Here is an 11,997-nt window from a genome sequence, read left to right as displayed (position 1 = left end):
AGATTATAAGGAACTCTTTATCTGTAATTCCCATGAAGAAAATTCCTCCTCCTTCCCCAGGCATCCTGACTTGTGGAAAGAAATGTAAACAACTATAGAGCCTCTTGGTTTTTCTGTTCTTATCTCCTGAGCTTCATTTAGATAGATTTAAGTAGGCTGATTAAATGAACTGATCTCAATAAATGTTTGATTTCTTATCTCTCTTAAGGCTAATAGGCTGGTTAATTTTTAACCAGAGAAAATTTAGGGCGATTGACATTCACACTGGAGTCCTTCCCTCTACACCCCTCTGGCAGTGAGTTGCTGGAGACCAGAATCTAATTATTGAAGTAAGTGGACTCCACCCTTGATCTATTCCTCTTTGAGCCACATGAGAGCCCCAGAATATGACCCCAGCTGCTGCCTTATTTTTCCTTCTACCTACAGAATAGGACTGGGTTTATGAGCTTGGATTTTGTCCTTGGCATTCACAAGGGCAGAAGCTAAGGAATTAAAGGATGCCAGTGGGAAAGGCATGAAAGCTACATGTGCGTCTTGATGGCTGACATGAAATTGCCACATATTTAGGAGCTAAAACAGCATCCATTTATTATCTCATAGTTTCCATGAGTCAGAAGTCTGGGTGAAACTGTGGGAGTGGGGGAGCACCATGTGGGTTCCTGGGCATAGAAGCCTTTTTTTGTCCCCTGTTTCTTGTAGGCAAGATTCCAGCCTCCAAGACCTTCCCTGAATTCCAAAGGGTGGATTCCAACTGTTACTAATCAAGGGAGGAACAGCCAAGAAACCACCCAAGGCAAGATTGAAGGGACCAGAGAAACTAATCAAGATGAGGAAAACCACCACCTCAGACCATGCACACCTGAACCTTGTCAGCAACGGCGCACTGAAGTATTGAATTCTTGGGTCGGGAAGATCCCCCGGAGAAGGAATGGGCTATCCACTCTAGCATACTTGGGCTTCCCTGGTGGCTCAGATGGTAAAGAATCTGCCTGCAATGCGGGAGACCTGGGCTCGATTCCTGGGTTGGGAAGATCCCCGGGAGGAGGGCATGGCAACTCTAGTATCCTTGCCTGGAGAATCCCCATGGACAGAGGAGTCTGGCGGGCTACAGTCTGTGAGGTCACAAAGAGTCGGACACGACTGAGTGACTAAGCACACACACAGTTTCAGTTGCAGCACGTGGTTATCTTCCACCTTCATTGCAGTATGTAGGGTCTAGTCCGCTGACCAGGGATAGAACTCGGGCCCCAAGCATTGGGAGTGCAGAGTCATAGCCACCGGACCATGTCAAACTCTGTCTTTGAGATTCAATTCAGCACAGGAGCACAGAGACCAAGCTTTTGGTATCATGGGCATAATATAGATAACAGGACTTCTCTGCTGAGAGTCCCAGGAGGCCAAGATCAATGTGCCCATAGGGATGCCTTCCTTTCTGAAGGCATCAGAAGGAAAACTCTGCTTCCAAGCTTATTCAGGCTGTTGGGAGAATCTGTTCCATGAGAATGTAGGTCTGAGGTCCCTGTTTCCCTTCTGGCTTCAAGTTCAGGACCATTCTTAGCTCCTGAAGGCTGCCCTTAGCCCTCAGCTGTTCATTTGTCTGCCTTTTTCTTTTGCCTTCCTTTTCTGCTTATGAGGGCTCAGGTGATTACATTAGGGCTGCCCCAGACAATCGAGGATTATCTCCTTATTTTAAGATCAGTCTGTAAGCTGATAGGTAAGGGGTCTCTGGAGAAAGAGAACCAGGCAGGCTTTCTTGACTTAAGGGAAGCCATTTTGTGATCTAAGCCTTGCTGCAGTGCTTGCCTTTGAACAGGTCTCAGTCATCAATGATCTTAAGGGAACAAAGGAATTCAGGGACAGAGAAAAGGCAAATGAACAACCCTATTGCACTGATGGGGCTTCCCAGGTAGTGCTAGTGGTAAAGAACCTGCTGCAGGAGACGTAAGAGTGCAGACCATCCCCGATTGGGAAGATTCCCTGGAGGAGGGCATGACAACCCACTCCAGTATTCTTGCCTGGAGGATCCCGTAGACAGAGGACCCTGGTAGGTACAGTCCATGGGGTCACAAAGAGTCGGAGAAGACTGAAGCGACTTAGCAAGCACACACGCATTGCATTGATAATTCCTCCTCAAGGCTTATACATAAGAATATATCTGAGTTCTGCAGGAACTAAGGCAGAGCATGCAGGATGGAATGATGATGCTGACCCTCCTGACTTCAATCAACTAAAGCTGGAACTCTGTCAACTATGCCCCAATCGTACGCTGAATTCTCCTCTGCTCGAGCGCCTTCATGAATATGCATGTACCTTAGCTTAAAACTTACTCAGTTTTGCTGCTGGAGAGACACTGATTTGGGAAATATCCCTGGTGCCCTACTTATTTGCTGCAAGTAATAATAAACCCTTTCTTCTCTCAGTCTTTGGCTTGGTTGTGTCTATTGGCTCCACATCCAACAAAAGGCAAGCCTAGTTTTCAGGTGACAAGTTGCACGTACGACAAAACACAATCACAGAAGTGAAATCACATCCACAGGAGGCTGGGCGTGAAATCCTGGGGGAGTGACTCTCTCAGCCACTATATGTTTTAATTTCTCTCAGGATGGACACCCAAGATTGGAGTTGCTGAATCATACAGTTGGTATGTTTAATAAAACTCCCAAACTGTTTTCCACAGCAGCTGTACCATTTTACATTCCTTCTAACACTGTGGGGGAGCTTCAGTTGCTCTGTATCTTTCTTTAAAATTAATTAATTTACTTTAATTGGAGGATAATTTCTGCTCTATATCTTTGTATTATTAGTATTTTTAAAATTTTAATTTTCCTAGTAAGTATGTAGTCATGTCCCATGTTGACTTTAATTTGGGTTTCCCTAATGACTAATGGTTTTGGAACATACTTCAATATATGTTTTTAAATTTTCCATCTGTATATCCTCTTTGGTGAAATGTCTGTTCAAGCCTTCCATTTTCTAAAAGAATTGTTTGTTTTCTTATGCTTAGGTTTAGAGAATTTGTTGTGTACTCCCTTTACAAGTTCTTTGTCAGACACTGCAAATACTTTCTCCAGTTTGTGGCTTGTCTTTTCCATCTCTGAGCAGTGTTTAAGAGAAAAATTTTTATTTTCCAGAAAGTCCCTTTATCAGATTTTGTCTTTCGTGATGTAAGTTTTTGATGTCATTTTCAAGAATTCTACCTAGCCCAAGATTAGGAATATTTTTCTCCAATGTTTTCTTCTAAAAGTACTACAGTTTTGCATTTTACATTGAGATCTGTCATAAATATTTAGAGTCAATATTTGTATGAGGCATGAGGTTTTCATTGGAAGGACTGATGCTGAAGCTGAAGCTCCAATACTTTGACCACCTGATGTGAAGGGCCTACTCATCGAAAATGACACTGATGCTGGGAAAGATTGAGGGCATGAGGAGAAGAGGGCAACAGAGGATGAGATGGTTGGATGGCATCACTGACTCAATGGACATGAGTTTGAGCAAACTCCAAGAGATGGTGAAGAACAGGGAAGCCTGGGGTGCTGCATGCGGTCCATGGGGTCGCAAAGCATCAGACTCAACTGTCAGACTGTTTAGTGACTGAACAAACAAACAACAAGTGAGGTTTAGGTTAATATTAATTTTTTCAACCACCAATTGCTTCAACATCATTTTTAAATTTTTTTGGAGTACTATTGCTTTATAATGTTGTGTTAGTTTTTAGTACACAGCAAAGTGCATCAGCTACACGTATACATATATCCCCTCTTGTTGAAAACTATCTTTTCTCTGCTGAGTTGGCTTTGCATCTTTGTAAAAAATAGGCTGATTGTGTGTAATTTATGCAGACTTTCTTTTATGTTCCACTGACGTGTGTTTATATCCCTCTGCCAATACCACAGTGTCTTGATCACTGACATTATATACTAAATCTTAAAATTGAGCAGATCATAAATCATATGACTATATCAATTGATGCAGAAAAATAATTTGACAAAATTCAATACATATTCATAATAAAAACTCTCAGCAAACTCGGAATAAAGGGGAACTTCCTCAACTTGATAAAGAACATCTTCCAAAACAGCTACTGTTGACATCATATTTATGGTCTGAAAATTATGTCTGGTACATGCATGATCATTTAATTCTCTTCCCTGTGGTTTTGGCTCCAGCTGCAGCCACATCAAAACACATATTCTTAGCAAGGACTCTCCCCAACAAGAAGTACTTTCTCCAAACAGAATTTAGGGCACACATGAGAAGATAAAATGTTTCCCCATCTTATTCTATGTACGGTCAAGTTCTAACCTTTCCTTGATGAAGGAAATCTCTATTATCATCAATTAGATATATCCTCAGTACAACATTGACTAAAAAAAAGGGATCAATATTTTATTACACAAAAGCAAAGTAATGACAATGGTTCAACCCTTTGCTTGCAAAAAATATTCTAGAAGCGAAGTCAAAGGATTCACTCACCTACATGTTCTAGGTTGCTTACTGGGTATTTACAGTCCCCTGCTAGGTCAAATGGAGAAGGCAATGGCAACCCACTCCAGTACTCTTGCCTGGAAAATCCCATGGACGGAGGAGCCTGGAAGGCTGCAGTCCATGGGGTCGCTGAGGGTCGGATACCACTGAGCGACCTCACTTTCACTTTTCACTTTCATGCATTGGAGAAGGAAATGGCAACCCACTCCAGTGTTCTTGCCTGGAGAATCCCAGGGACGGCGGAGCTTGATGGGCTGCCATCTGTGGGGTCGCACAGAGTCGGACATGACTGAAGCGACTTAGCAGCAGCAGCAGCAGCTAGGTCAGAGTTTATTCCCTTTGACAACCATTGATATGCCAGTTGGCCTTGCATTTTAGGCAAGTAGTGGTTTACAGGAAAATAACAAGCAGTTATTCACTTTTGAGTTATAGTTCACCCACTTAATTGTGTTCAGTGCTGAGCTGTCCCCTACCCTAACTCAGAACTAACTTCTAATTTATTCTCTTTATAAAAATGTCTTCTAAAAAAAAAAAAAGTCTTCTTCCCATACATTTATATATTTGATATAGATACGAAAGGAGACATTTGACCCAAATTTTAGAGTTCATCAAAGTTCAGGGCCATAAGAATTCCAGGGAGAAAGAATTAAAAAAGGGTAATAAGAATATGAAGTGTTCTATAAATAGTTTGATTTGTGTAAAATATAATAAATTACAGATATTTTCATTATAAGATTGTCATTGGGATCAAAAGAGGCAAGTGCCATGCATGTTAAAATAACGCGTGCATGCTAAGTCACTTCAGTCGGGTCTAGCTCTTTTCACTCCTATGGACTGTAGCCCTCCAGGCTCCTCTGTCCATGGGATTCTCCAGGCAAGAATACTGAAGTGGGTTGCCATGCCCTTCTCCAGGGGATCTTCCCAACCCAGGGATCAAACCTGAGTCTTACATCTCCTGCATTGGCAGGTGAGTTATTTACCACTAGCATCACCTGGGAAGCCCATGTTAAAATAGTATCTAATATTAATTAGCTCTGCATACTTTACATTTGTTTGACCACTTAATTATGTATCACAATGTTGGTTCCCCTAGTACATTATTCTTACTGGGAATTACCCTCAATTCTAGACTCCCTGCTCTACATTTGGCCTTCTGTTCAGAAAATGGTCTGTGATGACCCCAGATCTGTGGTTAAACATAAGGAATAAGCCTTCAGAAAGAAGTCAGAATAGGAGAAATGGCCTCCTTATCCTGGTCTTATATGTATTGACAGCTGCTTCCATAATAGACCTGCTGGAAGGGAAATCTGAAAATGATTTAGGACTTCTAGTTGACAATCCTACTGGGCCCAAGATCCAAATTCAGAAAGAGTGGGTGACCTAAGTCCACTGTGTGATTAAATATTAATTTTGTTGTCTCAGTTTGGACCAGGAATAAATATTTGAACAGGCAGCTTCATATCATTTAGCTAAGGCCTTGACGGAGTGAGCCGTGACCAGAGCCCAAGCCTCAGACACACAGCTAGGCATTTCAGAAAGAAATCTGAGAGACGCCCATCCCACAGAGGAAAGGCTCTGTCCTGAGAATGGCTGGTAGGAGACAGACGGAGGTTGTGGGAGGGGGGTCAAGTATTTGTAAGCGGATGGATCTAGTGTATCATTTTTTTAATAGAGGTGAATATTCTAAGTGCCAAAAATGGGTTTTCTGAAATTATTTCTCTGGAAGAGAGAAACATGACATAAACATAGAGTGAATATATCCAAATTAAGGTGCTTCTTGGGGGTTGCTGTGCTATAAGACTTAGCTGGACGAGAAAGGTGAAAGCCAGGAGCAGAGGGTTTGGAGAAACGAGAGGGCAGGGCCGTCAGCTAACAATTAACTAATTAAAAGTACATAGCTGAGAATGCTGATTCTTAATTCAGAATGCTTTGAATAAGAATCTTGCCTCAGACTGTAACTGGGGTTTCCCAGGTGGCTCAGTGGTAAAGAATCCACCTGCTAATGCAGGAGATGTGGGTTCGAACCCTAGATCAGGAAGATCCCCTGGAGGAGGAAATGGCAACTGGCTTCAGTATTCTTGCCTGGAAAACGCCATGGACAGAGGAGCCTGGCGAGCTACAGTTCATGGGGTTGCAAACAGTCGGATTCCACTGGGCGCATGAGCACGCACCCTCAGGTTGTAACTGACTAGCAATCTGGTGGGAAATAAGTAGAATCACCTCTTTGAATCTCAAACCACTAATCTGTAAAATGAAATATAAACTTTCCCTTGTAGGGGTGTAATGAACAGTTAGGTACAGTTCTAGACCACCAGCTTCTTTGCCACAGACATCGTGGTCGCACGCATTTTCTTTTTCTTTTTTTTTTTTTTTTAGGACAAAGCTTTTTATTTATTTATTTATTTATTTTAAATTTTATTTTATTTTATTTATTTTTTTTTTCTTAGTGAAAATTTTTTTTTCTTTCTAATTTTATTTTATTTTTAATCTTTACATAATTGTATTAGTTTTGCCAAATATCAAAATGAATCCGCCACAGGTATACATGTGTTCCCCATCCCGAACCCTCCTCCCTCCTCCCTCCCCATACCAACCCTCTGGGCCGTCCAGTGCACCAGCCCCAAGCATCCAGCATCGTGCATCGAACCTGGACTGGCAACTCGTTTCCTACATGATATTTTACATGTTTCAATGCCATTCTCCCAAATCTTCCCACCCTCTCCCTCTCCCACAGAGTCCATAAGACTGTTCTATACATCAGTGTCTCTTTTGCTGTCTCGTATACAGAGTTATTGTTACCATCTTTCTAAATTCCATATATATGCGTTAGTATACTGTATTTATGTTTTTCCTTCTGGCTTACTTCACTCTGTATAATACGCTCCAGTTTCATCCACCTCATTAGAACTGATTCAAATGTATTCTTTTTAATGGCTGAGTAATACTCCATTGTGTATATGTACCACAGCTTTCTTATCCATTCATCTGCTGATGGACATCTAGGTTGCTTCCATGTCCTGGCTATTATAAACAGTGCTGCGATGAACATTGGGGTACACGTGTCTCTTTCCCTTCTGGTTTCCTCAGTGTGTATGCCCAGCAGTGGGATTGCTGGATCATAAGGCGCTACACACATATTGTCACCTCGTAACTAACTGGCCATAAGGCAATTTTGCTCTAAAAGATAAAAATAATGAAAGATAAAAGAGGGTCACTTAGAAGGATATAACAAAACATTTAAGAAATGAATAATGAAATTTTAAAAACTTAATTGTGAAATACAATTATTTGAATACATTAAAAATGTGCAGATTCATGACAATATCATGCAAATAACTGATTTTACTTTGTAGATTGTACTTAAGCACTTGTCTTTTTTTTTTTTTCTTTTGCTTGTGAAGTTCTCTCTTCATTCAGCATTGCACTTTTTTGCTAAAACTTCCTACTTCAGTTTTCAAATACTAGGATGCATATTTGTAACTGAGCTCTGTATTGCATTGTGAAATCCTCTACAGGATTGTTGCTCTCTTAACATTGTGTCACATGTCCAGTGACAGATGTTCCAAAGTTCCATGGGAAATACTGGTTCAACTTTTTGCCTTCAAATCACCCAAGGATTTGCAAACTGATATGTTGTTATTTTCTAGGATGATATGCAGTCTGACTTTGTACTATCTTATTTCACACTTGTAGTAAGTTTTATCCACTTATTTTCTATCATGTCTTTATATGTAGCTGTTATCATTCACTGTTTTAAGATCACCACGCCTACTCATCACTATTAGGACCATTATGAGGACTAAGATTTATGTAACATAAAAATGGGAGTACTGCATCCATGGAGAAATAAAACCAAACAACGGTCAGCCAGTTGAAACTGAACTCTCAGCCAGTTATTTTTTCTTTTAGGGCAAAATTGCCTTATGTCAAATTAATTATGTAGCAAAAATGATTGTGGTGAAAATGCTTGGGGCAAAGATGCTTATGGCAAAAATAGCAGGCATGTGATGACTTCTTACTGATATGATGTTTCTAGCCCAATGTCTTTTCCATAATAAGCATTCAATATGTAGTAGGTTGGGGCTTCTCTCTTAGTTGGTAAAGAATCTGCCTGCAATGGAGGAAACCTGGGTTCAATTCCTGGGTCGGAAAGATCCCCTGGAGAAGGAAATGGCAACCCACTCCAGTATTCTTGCCTGGAGAATCCCATGGACAGAGGAGCCTGGCGGGCTACAATCCATGGGGTCATAAGAGTCAGAAATAACTTAGCGGCTAAAGAAAGAGAGAGAGAAGAGAGGGAGAGAGAGAGATGTGTTAGGTTCTCATAAGAATAAAGGATTTTGTATTTAAGAATTGTGTTTGAGTGCTTTCTGTGTTCTATCAGTTCAAAGACAGATGAAGAAAAAATGTTGACCTTTCAGGATTCAGAAACAGTTTTAACTGAGTAATTATTGCTGTATATGAATGATAAGGAAGTTTCAGGGAGTAACTTGCTCGGTTTACTAGTAAGAGCAAAGTTGTTATTTGAGTCCGTGTGTTTAGTTCTAGACATGATATCTTTCCTGGGCCAGGTTGCAACTCTACCTATCCACCCTTCATATATAAATAAAACAAAATAAAAAGCAGAAAAAAACCCCTTCTCTTTGTTTCTTTAATCAAGATCTCCGGATACTGGTCAGCATCATCCTAATGACAAATGCTGTCCTGGAGAAAGGAGGGTGTACCGGACCTCCGGGGCCACCAGGACACCCAGGGCCTCCAGGTATAAGAGGGCCTCCAGGTATAAGAGGTGAGAAATACATTCTTCTGCTTTTTATTTGCACCTCCTGTTTCATGTTTTTGGTAGGAATGTCATAATCCTCATAAACTCAGGAGCACAAGGCATTGAGGATTAAAAGAATGTGGAGGAAATGGTCAGCTGTAGGGCTGGGTCCCAGGGCAGGGGAACCAGAGCTCAAATCACAGGCAACAAGAGAGACTGGCCTAGTTCTAGAACCAGGGTACTGGGATCCATGCGGGTTAGTCATGGTGGGAACATGTGCTAAGTAGAGTCAGTATCATGAATCAGACTGTCTGATAAGCAGCAAAAAAAAGGGTTTAATAAGTGTAGCAGGGCATCATGTATCGTCAGAACATTGTGTTTCATTGAGCACTTAGAGCCCCAAACCTGCTGCTAAGTCGCTTCAGTCATGTCCAACTCTGTGCGACCCCATAGACGGCAGCCCAACAGGCTCCACCGTCCCTGGGATTCTCCAGGCAAGGACACTGGAGTGGGTTGCCATTTCCTTCTCCAATGCATGAGAGTGAAAAGTGAAAGTGAAGTCGCTCAGTCGTGTCTGACTCTTAGAGACCCCATGGACTGCAGCCCACCAGGCTCCTCCATCCATGGGATTTTCCAGGCAAGAGTACTGGAGTGGGGTGCCATTGCCTTCTCCAAGAGCCCCAAACCTAGTTCTTATGAATAGGATGATGCCCAGGGAGCACCTGAGTACAAAGCAAGATTCTTCCCAGATTCTGTCCTGATTACCAGGACTTCTTTGTAGCCAATGAGACCAGACCAAGAGGGGCTCTCAGGAAAGATCACAGTTTTGTGTCATCTCTTATGGGGCCATTATCATGGGCCTTAAGGGTTAGATTTGGTAATCAAAAGGCTGTCTGGTCCCCAGACTTAGACACCCAGGCCTTTTTATCGTCTTCAGTAAGATTAGAATTATTAGCAAGAATTTTCCTTCCCAAGGTTGGGACGACCTCCTGGAGAAGGAAAATTTCTGCTGGGAAGATCCTCTGGAGAAGGAAAATTCTTGCTAATGATCAAACCCGGGTCTCCTGCGTTGCAGGTAGATTCTTTACTGACTGAGCCACCAGTGAAGCTCTTAGCAAGAATTAGTCCCACCCAAATCAGGATGAAATAATATACAGGAAAAGGTTCTTTACTGACTGAGCCACCAGGGAAGCTGTAGCAAGAATTAGTCCCACCCAAATTGGGATGAAATAATATATAGGAAATAATACGTATGCACCACGCATAGGTACTATAAGTACCTTACGCGCATTGTCTCTTTACAGCTTCACAATAATCACATGAGACGTCAATAATAATATTTTCAGATGAGGAAATACAGCCCAGAAAGAATGATTAACTTTAGTAAGATTACACAGCTGGTCAGTTTCAGAGATGTGACTTGAAACCATTTAATCATACAGCAAAGATCAATCTCTTAACCATGATATTATTTAAAAAAAAAAAACTGGTGGTTTCACACATTGACTGGATATCATCTTTTTATTGGATTCTATGACCTTCTTACTGTGTCTTATCCATTTCTCCAAGGAATACCAGGTTTGCCAGGTCCGCCGGGAACTCCAGGACCAAGTGTAAAATGCCCATGCCACAGACAGTCCGCCTTCACTGTGAAGCTCAGTGGCCAGTTGCCTTCCCCTTCAAAGCCTGTGCCCTTCACAGAGGTCCTGTACAATGCCCAGAGAGACTTACAGGAGGACACTGGGGTCTTCACATGCAGGGTGCCAGGAAATTACCATTTCCTCTTCGATGTGGATCTCCATCACTGCAAGGTGACTGTTCAGCTGATGAGGGACAAAAGTTCTGTCTTAGAAAAGCATCAGGTCTCCACCAAAGAGCCCAGGAGTCTCTCTGGCATGTTGACCCTGCCGCTGCACGTAGGCGAGAAGGTGTGGCTGGAAGCAAAAGTGGAAACTGAGAAGCCGGAGCAAGCCCGAGTTACAATTTATTTCTCTGGTTTCCTGACATAGTTCTGGCCTCTTTCTGTAGCAAAAGCAAATCCCTTATGATTCTGCTGTCAAAAGCAAACAAATAAATATGCACTATATCTTGGCCTCTTGTGCTTTCCTTTCCTTAGCATTTTGGAATTTTGGTGAATAGATTCTCTGTTCATATGAGAGAACTGGTAGGTTTGGTCACAGTAGAACTGGACCTTAGAATTCTACTTCAGAAATCATGACATTATTTCACTTAAATCACTCTTCTGATAGCTTTCAGGCCCAAGCTGCCTCCCTGTCCCCAGATCCCCATTACTGGATGGACACCCTCTTATCCAAGAGAAATAGGCTCATGGTGCCTCCCATTCCCCGATCTACTTCTCCACCTAAGTGACAAGTTTCACCATGTGCGCCTCCTCATCTCTCTAATTCTTCCCTGTATGTCACTCACACCATAAATCTGGTCAAGTCATTTTTATGGTTAAAGAAGGTTGAAGAAAAACACACTGCCATCATCCTGCTTATGATAATGATAAGATTTAGTCTCCTTCTGTAACAACAAAAACTTGGGGAAATTTATATGATTTAAGCTAACACTGATTGATGAAATGGGGAAAAGAACTTAACTCAATAGAGGTTTATTTCTCACTTATTAAAATTCCAATATTGGTATTCCTGGCTGGAGGGTGAATCTCTCCTGAACAGTGATTCTGGGATTCAGACTCCTTCCGTCCTTTATGGCTCTGCTATCTTTGACATGTGGCTTACGAG

General features: G+C 41.8%; 1 long non-coding RNA gene and 1 other non-coding gene across 2 annotated transcripts; both read left to right on the top strand.

The window, feature by feature from the left end:
- The first annotated feature begins 241 nt into the window (after positions 1-241).
- On the top strand, positions 242-2,419 carry LOC139183005 (uncharacterized). The gene is made up of 2 exons (XR_011566487.1): positions 242-329; positions 700-2,419. It is a non-coding gene; the product is annotated as an uncharacterized lncRNA (long non-coding RNA).
- Positions 2,420-5,926: 3,507 nt separating this feature from the next.
- On the top strand, positions 5,927-11,341 carry LOC109559489 (uncharacterized). Its single transcript, XR_011566683.1, has 3 exons — positions 5,927-6,081; positions 9,149-9,277; positions 10,820-11,341. It is a non-coding gene; the product is annotated as an uncharacterized protein (transcript).
- The last annotated feature ends 656 nt before the right edge of the window (positions 11,342-11,997 follow it).

The sequence above is a fragment of the Bos indicus genome, chromosome 5, assembly GCF_029378745.1.
Source record: "Bos indicus isolate NIAB-ARS_2022 breed Sahiwal x Tharparkar chromosome 5, NIAB-ARS_B.indTharparkar_mat_pri_1.0, whole genome shotgun sequence".
Taxonomy (NCBI): Eukaryota; Metazoa; Chordata; class Mammalia; order Artiodactyla; family Bovidae; genus Bos; species Bos indicus.
This window is presented reverse-complemented; position numbering and strand designations above follow the sequence as displayed.